Here is a 16,128-nt window from a genome sequence, read left to right as displayed (position 1 = left end):
GTAACTTAAGACTCCTCAAGATTTGGTTAACGCTACTTGAATTGACATATTTCCAAAATGGAGTCGAAAATGTCCTGCATGTGATTTAATGTGTCGAATGAAAAGTGGTACAGTAGGTGGGCAGACTAAAAGAAAAGAATAGAGGCATAATATTTTCATATATATGTATATCTCGGTACTTTCACACTTTTCTCTTTCTCTTTTGATTAGTAAGACTCTAAAAGATGAGGAAGATTTGACCAGGATTTAGAACAAAAATAATAAAGTATGGAAATATAGGTTGGAGATGTTGGAGTCGTGTTAAGGCTGCAACTACCGATTCATTTCATGGTGGTGGTGGGGGGGGGGGGTTACTGAACGTAATACTTGTCATACCTGAAAAAAAACTAACTGTTGTCATACTATTCTTCAGAAAGGTAACAAACAAAGCTGTGTTTTCCTTCTAGCTTTGCTGTAAGACTGTGAGCCTTTGAAAGCAGCTTTGCCAACACACTGCGGCCTTTATGCTCAACTCCAAACAGCTGATCCCATCTCGGGTCTGTTTCCCCGTATCTATTTTAATCCACACCTGAACACAAGGACTGACAAGAGACGTCATGCCGTGTTACAAGACAAGCCGTCATATTTAAATTTTGTTTTCAGCTCATTCTGGTTACAGTTGGTACTTTGGGAGTTTCGGCTGAAACGGTGGAGTCTGTCCAGATTTAAATTCCTTCTTTTTTTCTGGCTCCGTTTGAGTGAGAGAGCACGCGGATGAAAGCGGAGGAGAAGGATCGTACCGCAAGAATGTGCAGGGATGTTTTTTTTTTAAAACATTTATTTTTGCCGTCCGTTCAACTCGAACTGACACGAAGTCGAACCGAACGCAGTTGTCGTTTGCCGCCGGTTACGATACAACTTTATAGTCAGTTCACACCGAAATTCATTTTGCTTTCCCGAGCAGCTCCGCTCAAAAGAAAAAAAAAAGAAAAAAACAAATATACACACAGAGATAGTCAACAATTACTAGGGATGCACCGAATCCAGACTTCTGGGGTTCGACCAAATACTGAATCCACTGGTTAAGATTCTGCCGAATCTGAATACCAAATCCTCCTCCCATCCTCAGTCCATGAACACAGTAAACACATGAATGAAGTAAACAACGTCCACAGCATCTCTAAAAATGTTAAATATTACCATTTAATGTTGAATTCGCACGCTCTTTTAACATCGTAGGAAAGCACATTGCTATCGCCAGATAAGTGTCTCCAACCAGTGTATGATGAAGGCATGTCGGGTGGGTGAAATTAGAAAGCTAACGTTAGCTAACGAGCAGCAGCCGGCCGTTCGGTCGCTCCGCTCCCGCTGTAGGGAGACAGAACGGCTGACAGCGCGGGAGAGGCCCGGTCTGGTTAACACCAGTTTTTAGCTGCGACTGTCCTTCCTTTGCCGTACCTGAAGTTGCTGCATTTTGGCTGCTGTCTGGAGATTCCTTCATGCACAACTCGTATTCTTTTGGATGTTTCATACGCAAATATCGTAACAGGGGCCATGTTGTGTATAGTTCAGGGTCCTCCCCACCACCAGACAAATCGCCATTGCAGATTGAACATGTAGCTGGACTTGAATGGTCTTCTTTTGACTGAAAGTACTGCCAAACAACTTGTTCTGCTCACCAGTTCCATTTGCACTTTCTCACAGCCTGCTGCATTGAACGCTCCACTCCACCTACGTAAACACCTTCCCGTAATCAATGGCGCCGTCATTACGTTGACACGTAGTGCAAGCGTAGGGTTCGGTTGAAAAAGAATTCCAAGGTTCGGCAGAAATGGAACCCCGTCAAAAAACCAAATATTCTGGATTCTGGAATCCTGGATTCGGTGCATCCCTAACAGTTACACATACAGTACAAAGATGAAGACATATCAACAGCCGTGGCAAAGAAACCCGTTTCGTGATATCCTCGGATCCACACCTTTATTGGCAGCACGCTGACTTTGGTTTAACAACAGGACAGACTGATGTATCAAAGAGTTCTTAAGCCTGTTGTTGTCTAAACGAAAAGGGAATCTAAATCGCCCGTTAGAGAGAAGGATACGGACCTTCTTCACAGCCCGAGCAAATCACTTCTAGGCCTGTAATGCTTTTACGTAATCGCCGTTTTCTTTGTTTAACCGCAACTGATTGCCAACATTAGCTAAGGTCCTAAGGGGTAGGACTGTTGGTGGTAATTGTCAGCTTTACTGGGTGCTCATTTAAGAAAAAAATACAAGGTTTTTATGATAATAAAAGAGGCGTTGTTTACTTCATAGGCAGTGTATTTGTGTTATTACTTTTTCTGGGTCACCTAACAGTGATCCAAACAAGTTTGTATCCTGGGATTCATTCAAAACTTGAATTTGTTTGCAAAAGTAATACATAAATGTTTTTTTTTTTTTTTTTGAAATATAACTGAAAGAGACACTTATATTGTTAATCGCAATTATTTCTGAGACAATTAATTGCACAGTAAAACTTGGGATTGTCACAGCTCTAGTCACTCCAACTTCTCACATTAAGTGCACTTTTTAATTATGGAGTGAAAACGGAGAGGAAGTGGTGTAGACACACCAAACGACAACAACAAACAACAACGGAGACATGAATTATGGAGCAGGAAGTGTGGCTCAGTGTGAAGCAGATGCTGCTGATGTTGGGGCCACTGGCTGCACAGCTGGCTGGGTGACTGTCTGACTGCAGCGGGAGCAGCACAGCTTGGCGCAGAGGTTGTGCAGCTTCACGGTAGCTCAGTCCAGCCTAGTGCTGCTCTACTTCTCTCCTGCATAGCCATCCATCCTTGCAAAACTGCCTCATCAACGCACAGCCTGCTGGGAAACACAGCATTACCACTGGGGGACCACGTGGGGGACCAACGACTGGAAGTGCCTCGCAGATAGTCTTTATCCACAACTAGGGATGCACTGAATCCAGATTTTTGGGGTTCGGCCGAATACCGAATCCACTGGTTAAGATTCTGCCGAATCCAAAACCAGAATCCTCCACCCAGCAAAGCTGGTAATGGTTGTTTGGTTAACAACATTTTTTAGCTGGGACTGTCCTTCCTTTGCCGTACCTGAAGTTGCTGCATTCTGGCTGCTGTCTGGAGATTCCTTCATACACAACTCTTATTCTTCCGGATGTTTTATACGCAAATGTTTCAACAGCGGCCATGTTGTGTATAGTTCAGGGTCCTCGCCACCACCAGACAAATCGCCATTGAACAGATTGAACATGTAGCTGGACTTGAATGGTCTTCTTTTGACTGAAAGTACTGCCAAACAACAACTTTTTCTGCTCACCAGTTCCATTTGCACTTTCTCACAGCCTGCTGCATTGAACGCTCCACCTACGTAAACACCTTCCTGTAATCAACGCCGGCGTCACTACGACGACCAGCGTAGCGCACCTAGTATAAGCATAGGGTTCGGTGGAAAAACATTCCCCTCTTTACGGCCTCATGTCTGCCACCTTCCTCTTTCTTTGTGTTGACGTTCTAACCTCCGGTGGATTTCTGAGGACTATGGTTAACTGCTCCCCAGATCTCTGCAGGGTAAAACCAGAGCACGTTTTTCGTCCCAATCCCGGAATGCTGTGCGGACTAGCCAGACCCTCCTCCGCAGCGCTGCTTAGGAGGGTCTGACTATGGAACATATGACCATCAGTGTTGTGTTTACTCTGTGAAGAAAAACCGGGCATTTCTCACATGCTGTGTTATTCCAGTAATTTTAGCGTGTTGCTGAGGTCCAGCTGAGATGGAGAGAAACAGAGGAGTGTCGAGATGCTCCAGCGACAAGATAACGGCAGACTCACGGACCCTCCACTGTTTCATCTTACAAACTGTACATAAACAAAATAGCAGCGTCTACCTCACAGCTTACACACACCTTTCCTCAGAGTGTGTGTGTGTGTGTGATGTACAGAAAGTAAAGTAAGTAGAGACGCCAACAGAGAGGTAAAGAACAGCTTGCATATCAATGTGTATTCATGAGCTAGTGGGAGATAAAAGCTGAAGGAATGACGAGTCCGTGCGAGAGGAAGATCATGCTGTCGCTAAGTCGCTGTATTAGAGTACTGAGAGGTGCATTCTGGGACACGGCAGCAGAAACTGAGCCCTAATGAAAGCGAGCCTGGAAAGACGGCATCCTAGAGTCCGCTCTCCCAGAGGACTTGTCCATTTTATTAGCTCCATTAACCCTTTGAACTCTGCAATAGATAAAGTCCGCCAGTATAAACACCTGAACTATCACCCTAAAAGTCTTCTCCGAGATTAGAAACCCGTTAGACAGATTGAAACGGACACCTCACTGCTAATGAAGACTTGAGTACTTGTGGGCAATTTGCGAGTTTTTAATTTTATTTATTTATTTTTATGGAGAACAAAACCTCCAGCCGTTTTTCGTCTTTTCTATACTAATTTACAGCAGCAACACTGGAAATGAAAGCAGTTTCCTACCAACACACACACATACATACACACACACACACACACACACACACACACACACACAAAGCTTTGATATCTACAGGACTGTTGTTTGTTAAAACTATCGGGGTGAATAGGGAGTTGGCTATGCAAAAGGAACTGAAGGTAGGAGGGCAAACACACACACACACACACACACACACACACACACACACACACACACACACACACACACACACAGAAAAAGTAACCCTGGTTTAGAGCCAAGGAAATTGAGAGGATTATCGGGTATTAAAAGTTACACACTTTTATTCTCTCACTCTCACACACACACACACACACACACACACACACACACACACACCTGTACATTCAGTTAAAGCATGCACAAACACATTGAGACACACACACAGAGTGTGACTGACCCAGTTCATTGTAGGGAAATCCGCTTTATTAATATGCAGAGTGCATTCAGAGGCTATTACCTGCTAAATGGTACTCTGCCACGCTATGTGTGCGTGTGTGTGTGTGTGTGTGTGAGTGTGTGTGCGTGTGCGTGTGTGTGTGCGTGTGTGTTTCTTCCATATTTGTAGCTATAACAAAGAGTGTATGTGTGTTGTGTGACAGCCAGCTGCTGAAGAGCGGTAGAGAGGCATTTAGTTTACGTCTCTCTCTCTCAGCCCTGATGATATACTTGTGTACGTGTGTGTGTGTGTGTGTGTGTGTGTGTGTGTGTGTGTGTGTGTGTGTGTGTGTGTGTGTGTGTGTGTGTGTGTGTGTGTGTGTGTTGTATAGTAATATATAGTGAATATCTATAGTGAATGTGTGTACTGTGTAAACAGCCAGGAGGAAACAAATACACAACAAGGCCAAACTCTGACATGTGAAGGTAGGAACCTTGGAACCAGGGAGTCAGTTCCAAGCTCCCAGAGGACTGAGAGCTGAACCCGGAGAGGCCTTCCATCTAGTCTCCAGCAGAGCCAAATATGTGTTGATTACAGGTCAGCATCATGTGTCCTTACAGTGAAGCTCTGCAGTTATTAGACTGTTCCTGTCTGCAGTTATTAGACTGGTCCTGGTAATTACAAAAGAGTCTGATGATATGAGAGGAGACACCAATTATGGAGAGGTCCGTTGCTGACACTGCAGCTAGCACTTTTCTATATTATAGCTGTGTGTGTGTGTGTGTGTGTGTGTGTGTGTGTGTGTGCGTGTGCGTGCTATCTGACAGGGCAGATTGGGATTTTTAGCTGAGCAGCGATAATCTCTGGGTACAATATGAAGCGCTGATTACACTGCACACTGTGTGTGTGTGTGTGTGTGTGTGTGTGTGTGTGTGTGTGTGTGTGTGTGTGTGTGTGTGTGTGTGTGTGTGTGTGTGAGATAGGGATATACGAGGGCAGATAAGAAGACAAAGTGAGGACAGGAGACAGAATTACGACATTTTGGAAGCAGATACTGTACTATTTCAACGCATTCTCATGAACGGGTTCGTTATGATACCCCATGAAATAAGCGTGAGCGCCATGCGGTGAGTTTAGGCACCGAAACAAACAGTTGAGTTTAGGAAAAAGATTGGGTTTTGGATTCAAACATTCCCGGGACACAAACGCGCGTTTTTCCTGGGTGAATATCTGAGTACTTCTTCCACTGGCCCACACAGAACTAACAGCACAGTATGTACAGTGGGGATGTTATGACTAGGACAAACCGCGGTGTGTGTGTGTGTGTGTGTGTGTGTGTGTGTGAGAGAAGCAAAGAGGCCTAGCCAGGAAACGTGACACACACGGATGAATAGTTGTTGACTCATGCTGCTGTTGATGCTGCTGCTGCTATCTTACACTGGCTGGACAAGAAGCAGCATGTTTGTAGTCAAATTACTAAAAGTATAAAAAAATGTCCCCTGTGACGGTTATACTATTATAGATTGTATCATTAGATTATTATTGCTCATGCATTAATGTAAAAGCAGGATTTTACTGTTGGAACTGGTTGAGCTGGCGCTCATTTTGAACTATTAACTAATGATTATTTTCATTGTAGATTCACAGAAGGGCTGCAACTAACAGTATTTATTGTCGACTAACGCCGATAGGGTTGGGTACCGAAACACAGAGCTTATACGGCACCGGTGCCTTAAAGCTCCATTGTGTAATTGGTTCTTTCACAAATATGTGCTCATTCATGTGTAATTACTTCCACCAACTAATCAAAGTATTCTCGTTAGCGTAGAATCTGACATTCAGAATCATTCAGAATACATACGGTGAGTCGCTCGAATGATGCCGCCATGTAGCGCCTCCATCTTCAAAATACATGAGCCATACATACTGTACATAATACATGAGGAAAAGTTGCTGATTTTCAACCCTTCTGAAGCAAGTCATCCAACGCAGACCTCCGGGTAATGGAGACATTCATCTGAATGTACGGCTAGAACAGAAAATCACCTAAATCTCCCTCAAGTTACCAGCTCACGCTAGCGCTAGCTAGCTAGCTTGGTTAAATCTTACAAAACTACTCTAGTTGTAGTCTTTCAATGTGTGACCCTGCGAGATCTCCAGTCTTTACATATTACGACAGTCTTTAACTTTAGATGTTAGATGGTGTCAGACTTTCAAAGTCTTCTTATTTTCTCGATTAATCGATTAGTTGTTTGGTCCATGAAATGTCGGAACATGTGGATCAGTTTTTCCCAAAGGCCAAGATGACGTCCGCGAATGTTCTCAAATCTTGTTTTGTCCACAACTCAAAACATGTTCAGTTTACTGTCACAGAAGAGAGAAGAAACTAGAACACGTTCACATTTAACAAGCTGGAATCGGAGAATTTCTGTTTGATATCATTCTGACATTTAAAGACGTCCCCTTCTATTAATCAATTAATTAATCTGCTGATTATTCTCAGGATGAATCGTTGCTGCTGAGCAGCCTTTGGCCTTGTGATGACTTACTTCAGAGTGTTTTCAGTCTCTACTCTCTGGATATTTGTGAGATCTAATCGGTTATTTTTCTCTCCGAGCCGGGCGCTTTATTGCAAAAAAAAAAAAAAAAAGAAAAAAAAAGACAAAGAAACTTGCCCCAGTCAAGAGACCTTTAGTTGGCGGGTAAAGAGAAAAGAGGAGGACGAGCTGGGTGGGAAGGGGAACCGAGGAGGAGAGGGTCAGTGTCTGCTTTCCTTTGAAGCCCTCTGCTTCCAGGAGCCGACAGAAGACGGGGGTCCCGACATGAAAAGAGGGAGTGAAGAGAGAAAGGCGACAAGTCAGGCTCGGAGGAGGTGGAGAGCAGCGCCCGCTGTGTAGAAGCTGCACAAAAGATATACACCATACAATATGAATAAAATATCAACCAACGTTCGAGGTTATAGAGAGAGCTACAATAAACAAAAAGCTGGCAACGTGCCGTCCTGTGGGAGGAAACACTCTGTACACCAGCGTAGAGAAGGACTGGCTCAACGGATCGTGGGGAGGGCAGGGTTCAAATCAGGGTTTGTCAAAGTCCGGACCAAGGTCTGCACCCGGACCAAACGGCTAGTCGATCCGGACCCGGCCCTATTCTGGGTTATGAGTACTATGAGGTGTAATGGTTTTCTACTTTGAAATACATTTTATGCTGATAAACAAACTGTTAGTGATGTTGAATATGCACGGAAAAAAAACTATGACAAAACCGCTGAAAAAAGTACCAAAAATAGTCAAAATAAACATATAAGAAGAAACGTTGAAGGAAGCGACAGAAACTTCGAAAGAAACAGCAAAAAGTCGGAAACAAACGTCCAAAAAAAAATAAATAAAAAACCTGTACCAAATACCATGTAAATTCAGCAGAAAACAGAGAACACAGCTTGAATATATGATGCGTAAAAGTTAAGGCGAGTTAAAGTTTTAGTGCGTAACTTTTTGATATTAATAAACGTCCGTTACATTCAAGCTATTGCCAAATGAGTTGCTACAAAGCAAGTGTCACGCATTGAGCGTGACAGTCAGTCACTCATTTCGCACTCCCACCACACATTGTATTTCTCACGCGGAAAAACTATTTATAATATATTTAATATGCCGCAGCGCCCAAAACTATGGAACCGGCATGAATCAAGCGCGTTTCCCCCAGGAGTTCTTAGTCGAGCCTGCCACTTATCAGCCAATCGAAAAAAAGAAAGGGGCTACACAATAGCCAATCAGAAAATAGCACTGTTGTATCTGGGTACGATTTAACGCAAAAAACAATGAAAAAAAGGCACACACACACACACACACACACAATGCGGAAATTTAATAAATTGTCTTTTTTTCAATGTTTCTGGTGCTTTTTTGTTGTATAAATACAACTAACAACAACTCATTACTAGTTTGACACTTAATTTTGGTATTCATGATCAATAAACCTCATTTATAGAAAATTATACCTAATCTTTGAGTTAAAAAAGCAAAAATTATGAATTATTTAGACTAATATTAAAGGAATAGGAGGATAATCACAGACTGGTATATGTCAACGTTCAGTTGGGATACAGTTTCAAAACGTTTAAATTTTTTTTCAAATGCTTACAAAAATGTAACAAAACACCCCAAATTCAATGAAATTAGAGATCCGATCTTTAGTTGTACTTGCGAAGCGCGTTGTATGGAATCGTGTATGTTATTTTTTGGTTAATTAAAATTAGGAAGTTAAAAAGAATTTATTATATATATATATATATTATATATTTCTGTTATAGATATATAAGTGTTAAAACAAACCACGAGAGCGAGATTTAACATTAAGATGACCAATGCGGATTATTTGAAATACAAAAAAACCATCTGATTGTTATTGTGTTGTTGAAGATCTTTCCTCTTGCAATAAGAGTTTATATCATCACATTTAAATCGGTTGCCACAGTAACGGCAACAGAGGAAGCAGAGAGAAGCATCTCTTTAATAAGCACAAGTCAAAAGTTGCATTATTGAGGAGATTTCAGTCGGAATATGAAGTGAGATAGACACGAAGCGCTGCGGGGTCTTTTAATATAAAGTTTCTCCTTCACTTCTCTACGACTTGGCAGGCGATAACAGCTGGATATTAGTTTCCTGCTGAGGATTTCATATATCATATTATTACTGCACTTTGTTATCAGGATATTATCTTCAATATGGACTCTTACATAATATATAAAACCGGAACAAACTCCAGACTGAGACCCGACCCCCCCTCGCTGCCACAGTTTATTAACACAGTCACCGTGCTGTTTGGCGCCTGGTTAGGTGCATTTGGCGTTTGTTACGGACGCAAAAAGTCTACCGACTAGTTTTTTTTTTTTTTTTTTCTAGGGATGCACCGAATCCAGATTGTTGGGGTTCGGCTGAATACCGAATCCACTGGTTAAGATTCTGCCAAATCCGAATCCTCCTCCCATCCTCAGTCCACTAACACAGTAAACACATTAATGAAGTAACCAATGTCCACAGCAGTGTATTTTTCATTGTAATGGTGGTCTGGTTAACACCAGATTTTAGCTGGGACTGGCCTTCCTTTGCCGATCCTGAAGTTGCTGCGTTTTGGCCTCTGTCTGGAGATTCCTTCATGCACAACTCGTATTCTTTTGGATGTTTCACACGCAAATATTTTAAAGCAATACTATGTAACTTTTCCCTCTTCGGTAGCGTTGGGCATCGTTTCGATTTTAACGATTCTGATTCCAATTCAGATTCTTCCTTTCGATTCCGGTTCTTATCGATTCTCGATTCCGGTTCTTTGAGTGGTGGAGTTGAAACCACGTGCTTATTTCACAAATGAGAGGAAAGTTTTATTTTGATTCAATGGTAGGTTGCAGTTTGACGGGGCTTTTTTCAACGTAAAATAAAGCCCCACTAGACCACTGCTTACTGTGCTCCGTGGCTGCAACACAACAAGCGCCTGGCCGCTACGGAAACCAAAACTTGCGCTTGTTAAATTTGGAACCAATGATCAGATTTGAAACCAAATCCTCCAAAACAATTCCAAACGATTCCAATAAAGAAACGATTCCGATGGAATGGTAATTTCTGAAACGATTCCAAGTAGGAATCAGTTCTCGATGCCCAACCCTACTCTTCGGTCCCCCTACCGGTTGTCTCACTGGAACTAGCTGTAGTTCTAGCTGTAGGGGGATTTTGAGAGCCACCGACCAAGCGACAGTATTTCACAAGTTGGGAGTGAGAATGGTTTGTCTAGCGAGGGCAGGGTCAAGTTCGTCACAAGAGTCTAGGGCTGTGCTCGATTGAAGAAATTCTTAGTCGACTAACACTCAATCAATTGTACCGACTAATCAATTAGTTGATTTAATCGACAGATCTGTAAATCTGAGTTTCTCCGCAAAGAGTCATGCAAAAGCACCACTTTAATTCTTGTGTTTACCAGAGATGTGCTCGTACGTTTCTTGGAAATAAGTCATTCAGCATGAAAAAAGCATCAAACATGACTAATGGACTAACAAAATCTAAGTTGACTAAGACCAAAACCACCGATTAGTCGACTAAGAGGGAGCAGCCCTACAAGAGTCCACTTCATTCTGTTGTTCGCCGACTTCTAGACTACTTAAAGCAACACCAAAGCCCTTTTCCTCTTCGGTGCCCCCTACAGGTTGGGAGCTGACTTGTCCATTACCGCTGTCTTAATGTCTCATTCGAACTACAGATCCGCTACCCGATCTGGCAAACTTGCATAGTGCGGTTATAGCCGATAGAGGGCCGATAAGCGAATGCAGAAGTGCCGTTCACCCTAATACGAGTTGATGAACCACTGAAACTATTTTGGAAACATTATTTTAAAGGTACAAGTTGCTTTAACAGTTGCACAAAACCTCCTCAACTTCTTTTTGAAATCCAATTAAAGATTTACTTTAGACAGTTGCTCAAGGAAGCTTCCCAAAAGCATTCATTAGATAAGTAAAGTTGTTAATAAGGTTTAAAACAAGCAGTTTGTACGTGGTGTAAGTCATTTAAAGATGCTATGGTGATAGTCCTGCAGGCCCCTTTAAGAGCTGGTTACTCACTTTATTTCAGTTACAAACGCAGACAATTAAACTAATTGCACTTACTGAATCATCAAAGGTGGAGCTGCACTAATAGATGAAAATGGGAAAAAGGACACATTTAACTTCACTAACTTCTCTGTTGCTAATGAGTGCATATCTCTGCCAAGCCTCCACATTGCTCTAAAATTGCTGTTTTTAACGACAGAAAAGGATGTATTTTTTAAATTGAAATACGAGCAGTAGTTGATGAGAAAAAGAAGAAAAAAAACGTGTTTGGATATGACCTACTTTGCCGAACAGTCCTGGATCTCCACCAGAAATGAATTACTGTTTCTTTGGCCCGTAGCCTAATATCTTTCCACCAGATATCATTCAGATTTGTCACGTTTTTGGAATAACCTGGTGATTAGCAAACAGACCAGCAAAGAGAGACGTTACGGAGAGCAACTGGAAGTGATTCTGCTCATCGCAAGCTTCTATTCTGGAGTGAAAAATCTTAATAAAAAAACCCCACTAATATCAGCAAACAAATGATACGTTGTTGTTGTGCCTGTCTGCTTTTCAGTCTGACCCCCCCCCCAAAATCCCATCTTCTTCCGCTTCTCTGCCATCTGCCATTTTCACTTTCATTCCCACATTTTCAGATAACAACCCTGGACCTTTCTATATTTCTATATTTATTTATTATAACTTCAGTGGTCTGAGGCTGCGGTCTTTCCACACTGCACCGTTATCGGTTGGTTCACTTGTTTTCCAAGAGACTTGGCTTCTCTTATCTCTCTGACAGAATAATTCCAAGTTTCCATCCAACTGTCGAGCTAATTCACACAGACCTCGGAAACTTTGTAGAAAACTAAATGTCAGTTTGGTGCTTTGTTTTGACTGTTGTTGAGAGTTGACTACGCTGTCGTTGGTCCTACTTTACGAACACGTCAAGACAAACGTAAAGAAACACTTGATGATATCGTAATGAGTGCCGACCTTTTCATGAAGCATTTTGAATTTGTGCATGAAGAAAGCCCCGAGTGTAACGAGCGATGAGTGTAACCTTCCTCAAATAAACACATGAAAGAAATCATGTTTTCTCTATTTTATCCCAACATTTGAGGTTTTGTTGGCGCTGCTTTAATTATCAACTATTACATGAATCGCTAACTATTTTGATACTCGATTAATCAGTTTGATTCTAATTCATTCTGTTCTGTGTTTCCAGCTTGTTAAATGTGAATATTGTTCTAGTTTCTTCTCCCCTCTGTGACAGTCAGATGAATATCTTTGAGTTGGGGACAAAATCTTGGGCTTTGGGAAACACAGATTGACATTTTTTTAGACCAAACAACGAATCAATTAATCGAGAAATTAAAGATGCAGTGGGTAAGCCTTATAAAACTACCTTTCTGTCATATTTGCTGAAACTGACCCTATGTTCCCGTAGAACTACATGAAGCAGGTCATTTAAAAATAAATACAGCTCCTCTGGCTCCACCTACAGCCTGTAGTGAGATTTGCAAAAATCCCCCACTTCCTGTTCAGATGCACCAATCAGGGCCATGGAGGTTGTCTAACTGCGTGTCAATCACTGCTCAGGCACACGCATTTCATAGCGTCCTCCCCTCCCCCTTCCCCGCGCACGAGCTGCAGATAGGTTTCCTATCATACGTTTTGGTTTTTGTACAATCAAACGGACTCATGAGAATGCTTTGAACAGAGTTGGACAAAGCCGTAATTCTTTGTGTCACTTAACATGACCAAAATGAGCAATTTAAAGTCTGATTTTAGACAGTGGAGCGTTGGGGCCTATGGAACTAGCATCGTTACACCTTTTCAACGGCGGCTACGGAGATCCTGACACTCTCGTCCCAAAGAAGAATCACCGGCTCTGCACATTTATTAAGGTTTAAGTAACAGTCGCAGTAACCCAAAATGCTTCCACACATTACCTCTCGGATAATTTGTTGCCATCACTATCCATTCAGCACAGTTCATTAGCTTGCTCAAATGAGAACAATGTCCTATCTCATCTGTAGAGCAACAGGGCATTTAATAAAACGCTCCAGTGCTGGAGTACAATATACTCCTGTTGTCTTTAGATTATTACTGATCAAAAATGTAATTCCCACTTGTGATTAAATGGTAGTTTGACTTCCGTATAAAAAGGGAATGCCCTTAAGCATGATTTATGGTTCTGCGGAGGCGCCACGCAGAGCTTTGGCTACGTAAGTGGCTTGAAGTTTATACCGGTGCGTTGGGGTGTGTGTGTCCATCTCTAAGAGAATAGCAGGCGTGTGTGTGTGTGTGTGTGTGTGCGTGCGTGCGTGCGTGCGTGCGTGTGTGTGTGTGTGTGTGTGTGTGTGTGTGTGTGTGTGTGTGTGTGGTATAGAAAGTGAAAGAGTGACGGTGTTTAGCTTCGGAGCGAGTACCGACAAACAAAGTGTCTCCCCTGTTCTTTCTGACCACGGTGGGAGATCTGGAGCAGGAAAAGATAACCCTCTTCTTGATCTCATGTTGGGGGGAGGAGGGGGGGGATGCAAGCCTCGGCTGAGCATAGTTACATTTTTTGAGAGGTGCGTGTTGGGCTACGTGCGTAGAATTTACGCAGAAGCATAAATCACACTTTACAGTGAAGATAATATCACTCTTTTCCTGCTTTTCTCTGTTTAATGCAAATGCAACATCTTTATATTTTGGACATCATGGCCATCTGCCACTATTTTCTGACTTTGAGTTTTTTATAAACTAAATAATGAATTTAAACACCAGGGCTCAACAATAAGGACTGTCCGTGTCCCAGGGGCAAGTATAATAAATTAAACAATTTGTACTTTTGTACGTATTTTTAGTAGTTAAAATTGACTTCAGGCAAGGAGATGTCTGGCCCACGTGCTTGACCGGACAAGTGAAAAAAACATTAAGGTTGAAACAATATTTGAACGTTGATGAAAGCAATGGTTAGTTGCAGCTTTTGTGGTTATCCTTGAGCCTTTTCAACCTCTTCCTGTGGATCATATCCTCACATTTCCTTTGCGTTGTCCTGTCTTTACACAAAAAGCTATTCACAAGCCAGTGAAACTAATTTGATTTCACATTTTAAAATATGCTCTTGTCGTTGAGGATTACACACACATACGGTACACACACACACAGAAGTTCACAGAACTAACGCTCTTTCAGGTTTTGATTCATTGTTGCTGCACAGACCGACCCGCATCGTAAATATATAAAATCTATATCATGTAGCCGCTTTGTAATTATAAAAAAACACCAGGGCTATAAATAACACTGTGTGTATCGACTTTGTGTGTGAGAGAGGGTTTTGAACTTTTCAACTGTTATCTGTGTGTGCTGGTGAGAGAGAGAGAAGAATTGGTCATTTTCTCGGGCTTCTATCTGATGACACACACACACACACACACACACACACACACACACACACACACACACACACACTAAAGTCAAAATCGAATTATGGCAGTAGCTGCAAGAAAAAGGTTACTCCTCCCCCTCTCTCTCTCATTGGTTGCAATTCCCACTTTTCTCTCTCATATCAGTTTCCCCATCATCTCCCACTCTTCCCTCTCAACACTCAATGTCTTTTGTATGTCATTCTTCTTCTTCTCCTCTGCCTTTACCATCAATATGGTGAGACATACGGGGGGTGGAGGGGGGAAATGCTTTCATGCCTTCATGTGTTTTGTGTTTAAAACTAGTCCTGACACAATATCCGAGTTAGGGTAACAAACCAGTACTTAACATTAGTACCAAAGAAGTTCTCACATGTTAAACGCAAGCAGCTGCACAACAAATTGGCCTAAACTAGAGATGGTCCGATACCATTTTTTGCTTCCCGATACCAATACCTGAACTTGCGTATCGGCCGATACCGAGTACTGATCCGATACCAATGTATCATATATTTTATTATGTTTTAACTGCTGTGTACTACTATCCCTGTATGGATGTGATATGATTTCTATCTCTGTTGTCGGTCTGGCTCAGGTTAAACTCTTTGTGAAACATGAACAAACACAAACAATGAACGCCCCAGAACTTTCTTTTATTCTCCAGTTTGACCGTCAGTTATAACGGAAAAACACCATAAATAAACTACTTTAACGTAGATTTTCTTAAAGGCTTTATTACGTGGTATCGGATCGGTGCATAAACTCCAGTACCTCCCGATACCAGCATTTTAGGCAGTATCGGAGCCGCACCATCTCTAGCCTAAACTAAATCTTCTAATGGCGTTTTTCCATTACATGGTACCAGCTCGACTCGCCTCAACTTGCCTTTTTTTGGTTTTCCATGATGATGATTATTATTATGACTGACTGTAAACTCTGCAGAGAAAGCTGCAGGACAGAAAGGTAGAGTCTTAACCGCTGCTACACTGACTAAATCAAATAACCACAGACAGCCAGTGTAGAAAAATTCGACAATAAAATTCCAATAAATCAAACTGGATCATCCATCATACGGGAGGTGGACCACACGTATGATTTTTAATAAACCTGTATATCGGTTTCATCTCAACTCCCAGGGGGTTTCTAATTTAATTTACTTCCCATCACCTCTCTCTTCTTCACCCTCTACTTGCCCTTTGCCGTCCTGTTCCTTTCTCTTTCTCTCTCACACACTCTTGGCCGTTTTTACACACTTTCATACTTGTTTGCTCTGGGTTTAATTTCAGCTCG

General features: G+C 42.0%; 1 protein-coding gene across 4 annotated transcripts in view; it reads right to left on the bottom strand.

Annotated features, from left to right (window-relative positions):
• LOC114549913 (plexin-B2) overlaps window positions 1-16,128 on the bottom strand; it is a 227,618-nt gene that overhangs the window by 89,865 nt on the left and 121,625 nt on the right. Inside the window, exon 1 of one of the 4 annotated variants that reach the window (XM_028570248.1) lies at window positions 3,321-3,352. The exons of 2 other annotated variants lie outside the window; for them this stretch is intronic. The gene's annotated coding sequence lies outside the window, so the exon portion shown is untranslated. Of the gene's footprint in view, window positions 1-1,437; window positions 1,470-3,320; window positions 3,353-16,128 lie in introns of those variants that run through there. One more of the 4 variants, XM_028570247.1, reaches the window with a different exon arrangement.

The sequence above is a fragment of the Perca flavescens genome, chromosome 23 (assembly GCF_004354835.1).
Source record: "Perca flavescens isolate YP-PL-M2 chromosome 23, PFLA_1.0, whole genome shotgun sequence".
Lineage (NCBI taxonomy): Eukaryota > Metazoa > Chordata > Actinopteri > Perciformes > Percidae > Perca > Perca flavescens.
Note: the sequence above shows the minus strand (reverse complement) of the source record. Positions and strands in the feature narration are given on the sequence as shown.